The sequence below is a fragment of the Lepisosteus platostomus genome, chromosome 5 (assembly GCF_059453375.1).
Source record: "Lepisosteus platostomus isolate fLepPlt1 chromosome 5, fLepPlt1.hap1, whole genome shotgun sequence".
NCBI classification, from domain to species: Eukaryota; Metazoa; Chordata; class Actinopteri; order Semionotiformes; family Lepisosteidae; genus Lepisosteus; species Lepisosteus platostomus.
Genome location: NC_142615.1, coordinates 46,065,266 through 46,074,817, shown reverse-complemented (window position 1 = coordinate 46,074,817; position 9,552 = coordinate 46,065,266). Strand labels below are relative to the sequence as shown.

The following is a 9,552-nucleotide window of genomic DNA, read 5'->3' as shown; positions in this document are numbered from 1 at the left end:
AACCTGTCTGATGAATGTCTGATGAATGTTAAATGGGTTGTGACTTTTGGCAAAGTTTTTTGCAATATTATTTGTTTCATGAATACCATTCATCTCTAAAACAATAAAACAACTTAAAACAACTTTCCTGTCCCCTGAACATATGTTTTACATTGCTTGATCCCATTGGGTGCAACCTTTCCATTGTACTCATAATGTGTTTGCATTAGGAGTGTGTTAAATAAGCAGAAAAGAGCCCTTTTCTTCAACTGCTTCTGATCTTATACAGTGGTCAGAATCTGTCATCCAAAAGCTGATGAGTGGGGGGGGGGAATTAGTACAGATGCACAATCCATAAAAAAACATTAAAGAGCATAAGGGTTTTCATCACATGGACTTGTTTGACTGTTGAGGATTAATGTTTTGGTGGCAGATCAATTAAAGGACAATAACCAGAAACATTGGTTCTCACACTGAACGCATTCTCCTTCAATCTTTTTTAACAACAGGTGAGTGGAGTTGCCATGGGCACCAGAATGGGACCCAGCTATGCCAATCTCTTTGTTGGCTGGGTAGAAGAATGCTTATTCGCTTCCTACACTGGCTATGTCCCTGACCTCTACAAGCGATATATTGATGACTGCGTCGGTGCCGCCATATGCTCCGACGATCAGCTTAAGTGCTTCCTGCACCATTTCACCAACTTCCACCCGTCCCTCAAATATACGGTTAACATATATTCCACTACTCTTCCGATCTAGACATCAACTACCCCAGACTCTCCACTTCAGTTTATTGCAAACCCATGGATTCACACAGCTATCTCTTGTATAACTAATTTCACCCCAAACATACTAAAAACTCTCTCCCTTTTTCACAGTTCCTTCGGCTACAATGACTATGCAGGGACGACATTGACTTTGAGAACCAAGCCCTCAAAATGTACTCCCTTTTGATCAACAGAGGATACCCCAGCAATGTTATTGACGGGGCCCTTGTCCGAGCCAAAAACACCCCTCGGACCATCAACCGAATCAGGAACTCCTGCAGTAACAACCGCATTCCTTTGGTACCACCCTAACACACTTCCTATCCCCAGGACTGTAAACGACAACTTTTCCATCCTACACGATGATCCCTCCATTGGGGCCCTCTTTTCTGACCGCCCCATCATCTCATATCGCTGATCACCTAATCTGCGCAACCTTCTTGTTCACAGCTCCCTTGACCACCCTCAGCAACCATCCACACCAGCTACTTTCCCTTGCAACAGAGCTCACTGTATCACATGCAAGTACACATCCAACACCACACTCATTCAAGGCCCCTCAGGACAATTCTGGATCACCCAGATGGCATCTTGTACCTCCAGCAACCTTATTTACTGTATCTCTTGTAGTAAATACCCAGTTTCTCTCTACATTGGAGAAACATGAAGGAGACTTGGAGACCGCTTCAGAGAACATGTCAGGGCTGTGAAGATTAAAGATCTCTCCAAGCCCATTGTTTCTCATTTCACCTCTGATGGCCACGACCACTACAATCTCTCCATCTGTTTTCTCAAAAATGGTTTTCTAAACTCATACATTAGAAAGACTACCGAAACCAAACTTATCCTGCAGCTAGGATCACACCTCCCCCTTCTCTAAACGACAGACTGTTCTACTAAATTTTCTCCATTCATTGGTAGTTTCATTTCACACCTCTCAACACCTATTCTGACTTCACATCTCTTGATCGGCCTCTCTTTCTGTCCCCTGCTCCTCCCTCTCACCACTCCTCCCTCCCAGCCTTTGTTCTCCCACTATATTACCTTTGCCTACTGCCTTGTCTCTCTCACACCTGAAGAAGGCTCCACGGCTGAAACGTTTTCTCTCTTTTTTTCAGCATGGAATAAATCTATTACTTGATCCTTAACAACCGGAAACACTATCTTCGGTCTTTCCAGAGCTGTAAGTAGTCATTCCAAGTTTATTAACTTGTCTCTGTTTTGTATGTACTCTTCAATAGCCACTGATGTTATTTACAACAGCTATTTTTAAAAATAAATTTGCATTTTTTTGGACTTTTTAAAGAATTGGCACATTAGGTGGAGCGGTGGCTCTGTGGCTAAGGATCTGCAACTGTGCCTGGAAGGTTGCTGGTTTACATCCCACGGTCGGCAGAGGAGTCCTACTCCGTTGGGCTTCTGAACAAGGCCCTTAACCCCAACTGCTCCAGGGGTGCCGTATAAATGGCTGACCCTGCGCTCTGACCCCCAGCTTCACTCCCTGTCTGTGTGTTCATGGAGAGCAAGCTGAGGTATGCAAAATAGGAATTCCTAATGCAAGAAATTGTATATGGTCAATACAGTGATCATATCTTATTGGCAAATGGTAATCTCCAAGGAACACGTAATAGGTTTATTCCATGCTGAAAAAAGAAGAAAGAAAACACAATGTTTTGACCATGGAGCCTTCTTCAGTTATGATTTGATTTTTTACAATCATACCCACACAAACTTTGCAGTTTTTAAAAATCTTGCACACACAACCCAGATATGTTGACTTTTTTTAAATTTGGGGGTAAGTTTAAGAAACACATAGTTCTTTTCTAGTTTTGTTTACGTGGTGACTATCAGGAATCCTCAGTGAAAAGGTATGCAGATCCTGTGCAGATGCAGGAGCCAGTAGTTATTGAGACAGTCAAACAATCCAGAACGTCAGGTGAGGTCCAAGGTCGAGAGGCAAAAGGGAGTTCAGTAACCAGTAAGCGAGATTCAGAGTAAACGCAAGGTAGAGCTCTCAAAGAGAAGACTCAATACCGAGCAGCGGGAAGCGGGTTTGGATGGTTAAAAAAGTGCTGCAGAGCGTGTGCTGATGGATTAACACATGTTATTATTAACCCGCTGCTGGTACTGGTTAGTTCTTTTGTGAGTTGATCCCCGGTGGTTGTGACAGTGACAGAATGCTGTTTTGTGATTGATGCTATATCAAAATATAGGGCCCGTAAAATTAAGCACAGAAATAAAAACATTTAATGGACTTGTACATCTGTCGCACTCCTACACTATTAACATCCAGTGGGAGTTGAATTTCACTTATGTTTCCACTTCATTCAGCTGTGTTTCCTATTTTACAGATTGTTGCCAATGCCACATGTTAAAGAAGGACAGAGGTGTAGGAGGCCAGAAGTGTGGTCAAGGGTTGGAGGAGTAGGGAATGTGATCAAAGAATTTCTGAAGTTTTCTAAGATAGAAAAAAGAAATTAGGTGGCATGACAATATGTGGTCAACACTGTCAAACAGAGTCCTTGGAGAGGATTGCTCCAGCAACAGGAAATGGTTATCAGTGATTTCGCATGAAGATAGATAAAAAGTAAGAACCCAAGTGCTTAGGGCGCAGAAGGGGGTGAGTATTGGTAGGGATTCCAAACCAGATGACAGTACACAATCTATAGTCAATATTTCAAGTCAATGTGAGGGATGTAGTTTGGAAGGCGACACAGAGCTCAGAAGTTCATTAGAAGATACAGACGATGCACAGGCAGCACAGACAGTGGTGACATGTTAGAGGGAGACAAAATCTGTGTAGAATCAGAAAAAAGCCTGAAGAACACAGTGAATATTCCCAGGGGGCAAGCTCGTCTGGGACATCACCTCAGGATAAAAGGGGATTAAGAAAGATTATGTCTGTGCCTAAAACTTTCAAAGTATGTCTAAAGGCTGAACAATGGAGAAAATTACCACTTCTTAAAGGTACATCTAAACTAAGATAACCATGGACCCATATCTTATATAGCAAGTTCAGGAAGATAAATCCTTGCTGTCAATAGCCTTCAAATACCAATACATCAGGAAAGAGAATTCTAATGATTAAAGCAGTCTGTACTTTCAGTTCCTACCTTCAGTACCTTTTACATTACAGTTCCTGTAATGTAAAATACATAATGACAACAAGACACAAACCAATGGGCAATGATGACATCACAATTGATGTTGTAGGAGTAGGGCAAATACAACACAGTGAAAGGGAAACAAAATTTCGACAGGCACGCCAGCCTTATCGTTGAAAGATTGCCCGTGCCCTCACAAAAGGAATCAGCAATGTATACTACAGGCAGCTGAGCAGAACTCCGCTTGCTGAAATTGCAGCAGGCAATTTATCTAAGGCTCACAAGCAAGTATTAAACACTTCAGCATTTACTATTCGAATACCACACTATGTCAAAACACTGCCGCTTCTTAAGTTAATAAGTAAGGGTTTTTGAACACGCATTGTGTTGTTAATGCTTATATTAAAAAAGCATAAATTCAGATAATGTAATTTGGACTGAACAAAGTAGTCCAGCCCCTTTACAACACTACATACCACTGATTAAAGCTTAAAACTACAGAAGCAGGAGTAACAATAATGGCAACAACATGTTTGGAGTTCGGCATTTCATTTATTCTGCAGAAACATCGTACCGGAATGAACTGCCCGAGATAAAAGAGTAATTGCGGCTTCAGATCGTTTTTACAGAGCATTGCGTTGTTCTGTTCATGCTGACTACACGCTTTAAATTTGTCATTTACTGCAAGCGTTGCTTTTCCAGGTTTTTCTGAAATTCTTCGCATTTGAGCCAGCACTAAAATATTCGTTCCCGTCGCTGAATACATCGTGGAAACGGTATTTGCAACGGAATGCTGTCACACATGAAACCTCTTTGTTATTCGGTTCTGAAGTTTGAAAATGAAAATAAAACGGGGGTCACTTCATAGGCTTGAAAGAAGTCCAAGCAGCATAAAAACCCGCGTATTCTCACAAATTGCATTGTGCTGCACCTTTCTTCTGCTGCTTTTATAAATCAGCCTTAAACATTTGAATACATACAGGTACCTTACTGCTACTAATCACATTCACGTGTTTACAAAGCTTTTTTCTGTCCGTTATGTTCTTGCGAAGCAGTTTCTCCGTTTTCCTCGTACTGTGATTGTCAAGCGAACACAAGAAGACTGAAACAGTGTAAAGGCAGGTAAAAAAGACAGGGTAAAACGCCTAATTGTCGGGAGTGGGATTTGAACCCCTGCCTCTATTTGGAGAGCGAAACAAAGCTTAAAAGACACGAAACTGGGAATTTGCTGTTTTAAACTGCTTGACTATCCTGAAAAAATGTGTGCTGATTGCACCAGTCGTATGCGATTTTCCGTAACTTTAGAACAATTGATACGAATGGACGAACACAATTTGTGGCGTTAAGCATGACATGGAAAACGGTACCGGAGCATTCGGGTCCGGACTACCAGACTCAGAAACAGTTTTTACCCCCGCACTATCAAACTATTAAACTCCCAGCCTCTCTCACTCTCTCCTCACCTCTCACCTAGGATCTGAACCTCACAGTGCCTTCTTTCTTACCAAAAACCCAAACACACATTGAAAATCTACCTCTACCATACATGTCAAAAGCTCACTCCCCATCATTTCTATCCCTTTATTTCATTCTTTTGATGCATGTTTTTGCACATAACCTGTTACCTTTTTGTTGTTTTGCACACTGCCTGTTGTTGTTTTTTGCACATCGGCATTTGTCTCTTTCTTTTGTTATACAATTGTATTGTTGTTGTGTTTTTTTCTTTGTACTACTTATGTCCGAAAGCTAGCTAAATACCATTTCGTTATTCCATATACCTGCGTATGAGTATAATGACTATAAACTTGAACTTGAACTTTTAACTTGAATTTGAACTTGAACTTGACATAGTCTTGCAGGCAGTATATTATTTTATCGTTTACTCGTATAAAAAAACATGGTCTTCTCGTTCCTAAGTCAGATTTTTAGTGCTTTCGAACGTTACTTCCAACCTGGACTGACAGCTCACCCGATCTGTTTGTTTAAGCCAGCTCCTTAGAGCGCTCGGCCGTGTTACTCTCAACAGCGGCTCTTCAGCTCTTGTTGTTTGACCTAGTGGTTTTATAACGCGTGGAAACGACCGCAACTTCATTTTCTGAGATGCTTTCTCTTATGTGGTGAAATCTCGACCTCTTTGGCATCTCTGGCTATAGTTTTTCCTGTAGAGCACCTCATAAATGTTGCTTATAGTGCCCTTGAAGTCATTTTATTTTTACAGGAAGACGCATTCTCTCCCGATCTCTCCTGTTTTAGAAATGCTTCATAAGGCATGTTTGATTCAATGGACAAACAGTATACTAATTGTACAATGCAGATCTATGCGGCATTTGTACTGGATTTGACTGGGATTCTGAAATACTTCTTGAAAAGGTATTCAGATTTTCTTGAACCTATAATAAAAACACAGACCCGAATCTCCCTAGCTTCCAGTCTCTTGCTGTCCTTAAACTCGGACGTGATGTTCTGCAGACGTGCAGTGTCCCTTTACTCTCGTTGTTTTCAAAACGACCTCCGTTGTCGGGCGCAGTTAAAGTGGAACTGGCCTGACCGCACAGGAAAGTACAGAATGATAAAATGTTTCTACGGCTCAAAATGTCCCTTTAGACCCTCGTCATGTCTCTGTGAGGAACGGGTAGGTAGAGAGGTTTAACAGATGCTCACGATGTTTCACACGGGGTGTTACCTGTTGTAGTGTTTCAAAAGATGTGTTAGCGGACCACAGATTATCTTGAAAAGATTTGGGTTTGCACTGGCTGGGATTCAAACCTGACTCAATTATTTGGAAGGCGCCTGTACCACCAACGCACTTCCGAGAAGCACCTACAAATTATCACAATCCTCTCTCTCACCTACAAAGTTATGGAGACACAGACGTCCAATGAAAGCTCAAGGCTCAAATCCTTTGTTGTGATATCATTTTAATTAATATTAGCTTTGATAAGGTGTCATTTTTGCCACTTAAAGGTAAAGTCTGCTCCTTTTCTCCTGGTATAGAAAGAACGTGTTCCATCTTTGTTTAAAAACACCACTAAAAGTAAATTATTCAGCTCTACCGCCTGTGAGCATTGACAAGACATCTCAAAAGGACATATTAAATAAGAACACGATCCTTCCTGTTACCATTCCTGTGGTTGGGGCGTTGTTTCACCCTTTTGCGTTAAATCATCAGTACTGCTGCTTTTCTATGGATAGTTTAATCAAGAGCACTTAAAAGATGCAAAAAGCTTTCAAATAAAATAGAATTGAAAGACAGTCGAGTAAGGAGGTAGAAAAAAAGCACTCCCCCGTCTGGGAATCAACCACCGTCGCCCATGTAACTGGATACAAAAATAACAGATTAATTTGTGCCCAGTCTCTTTAAGCTTCGATGCGATTATTTTTCCTTCCTTATTTCTTCATTCCTATGAATTTACTCTGTTGTAGAAGAAACGCGAAAGTGGGAAACTGCAGGCATTCTTCGTGAGTGGTGTGATCAGTGAGCATTTGCACATCTCTAAGTCTGTTCCATAAACTTTAGCATCGGGGATGTAGCTCAGTGGTAGAGCGCATGCTTTGCATGTATGAGGTCTCGGGTTCAATCCCTGGTATCTCCAGGTGCTTTTATATTAGAGTACTCGCATCGCAATCTTCTGTTGAGTGAGAACTCTTTGCTCGGGTTCAGAGAGAGCCAGGTTTACACAATTAAATGCAGTTTACACAATTAAACTCGACGTGCTGCAGGGTTGCGCTGCTATTTTAAATGTACCTCTTTTAGTTCTGTTAAATCCTAAATTATTTGAACTAATATTTTAGTTCAAAGTCAGGAAATCCAGAGATTGCTTCACACTTGTCGTGGCTGTTGCAGAAAACACCTGTTGAATCTCACCCGGGATTTCTTGATTTATCATTCAGCGAGCGAATCCTCCTTCTGAACTCAGCACTAAACTGAAAGCTTCACGAACTCCTCACTCCGTGTCCTGTACTGCTCTCGTGTAGATGTGAAGCACAGCCGTAAACACACCTTGAACTTTTTCCGTTTGTTAAGGAAAATGCAAAAGAGCATGACAAGTATTGATCGTATAAAATATCCATGGCACAACTCGAGAAAGTACTGAAGGACTACACATCGACTTTTGATGATTACAAGAGATTCAAGAAACACAATCGTCCGCACCTGGGTTTGGATCCTGAACGCTAGAGTTAAAAGAACATAAGCGACGGATATGACCTATAAACTCTTTTAATTGTCTTATAGTTTATGAAATAAAACAATTTCTAAATGAATTCTAACTGTTGATAGACGATTTATTGAATTTTAACAAAATCACAATTACAACCTTTTTCGGTTAAACTGTTATTCACATGCTCTAACGTAAATAAACGTTAGTGTCTTCCGGTGTGTGAGTCAATTTCTCCAAAAAAATATTTGTTAGTCTGGCGGGAGGCTGTGCAAGGTGTTAAGAAATAGAATTTCTAAAAGACAGGCTCCCTAAGCTTAACATCAAGGCTGTTTTCTCTACAGAAATGCTCTTTAAATTTCAGCACTGTTGCAACTCCCTTTATAAAGGGTGTGCACACGTATACAACCAAGGCATTGAAAGTTTTTTTTTTAATTATTGTTCCAAAAAATGTTCCATTTGTTTTCTTTTTAATGTTGTTGATTAAAAGATTTTATTAAATGTGAAAAAAATCTGAATGTGAAAAAAGGTCAAAATGCTATTGAAAAAAATCAGTAATGTGAGGAAAGATGGACTGTGGGAGCCCCTTAACTACCCATGTCATGCTGTATTTCTCACTCATTCTACTGGGAATGGTACACGTGACTTGCGAGGATCCCGACAGTGTTGACTTTCTTTCAGAGCCCGGATAGCTCAGTCGGTAGAGCATCAGACTTTTAATCTGAGGGCCCAGGGTTCAAGTCCCTGTTCGGGCGGATGTGCTGTTCTTAAGTCTATTGTGAATGTCATTCTAAATAGTCTTTTATCTTTCACTCTTCTAGCTGTACTGTGGTTATTTTAAATGTCCATTACTTGTATTTACAGTAGTGTATTTAGTGTTTCATTTCACAAACCGAAAATGTTCAAGTAGATCTTGTCACTCTACTCCACATCATTATCTAAATTAAACCACAGTAGAGTACAGGACACGCAGTGAGAGGCTCACACAGTGAGTACTCTTGAATACGACAAGAGGAAAGGCACACTGCACATCTGCAGAACATCACGTCCGAGTTTACAGTGACAGCAGAGGTTGGAAGCGAAGTAGTTTTTTATTACTCGCTCGCTGAACGATCTCTCAAGAAACCTCGGTTGAGATTTAACGGGTGTCTAATAATCACGTTCAAAAAGGTGACGATGTTTTTTTTTTAACTAGCCTTAATGGCATCGTGGTGTGAGTAGATCTTAAAGCAGCTGCAGACAGAGTACCCGTAATGGCAACACGTTTCTGCTTTGAGTTCGGCTTTTCTTATTTCTTCTGCAGAACCAGTGGTATCGGAATATACTGATCCGCATAAGAAGCGCTTTCGGGTTCTGATCATTTTTATTGAGCGCTGCTCTAAACTTTACATTTGCTCGGGCTAGTTTTCCCCATGAAAAAAAGACATATCCCTAATTACATGATTTCACTTTTTTTCTTATCAACGAGTAGAAAGAAATAAAATATATACTTCATTATAAGTACCACAGGCAAGATGCCGTTGCGTTCAGGTCGCAGTTACCC

The 9,552-nt window shown here is 40.8% G+C and overlaps 2 non-coding genes across 2 annotated transcripts; both read left to right on the top strand.

The window, feature by feature from the left end:
- The first annotated feature begins 7,373 nt into the window (after positions 1–7,373).
- Positions 7,374–7,445, top strand: trnaa-ugc (transfer RNA alanine (anticodon UGC)). The gene has a single exon. It is a non-coding gene; the product is annotated as a tRNA-Ala (tRNA).
- Positions 7,446–8,691: 1,246 nt separating this feature from the next.
- On the top strand, positions 8,692–8,764 carry trnak-uuu (transfer RNA lysine (anticodon UUU)). The gene has a single exon. It is a non-coding gene; the product is annotated as a tRNA-Lys (tRNA).
- The last annotated feature ends 788 nt before the right edge of the window (positions 8,765–9,552 follow it).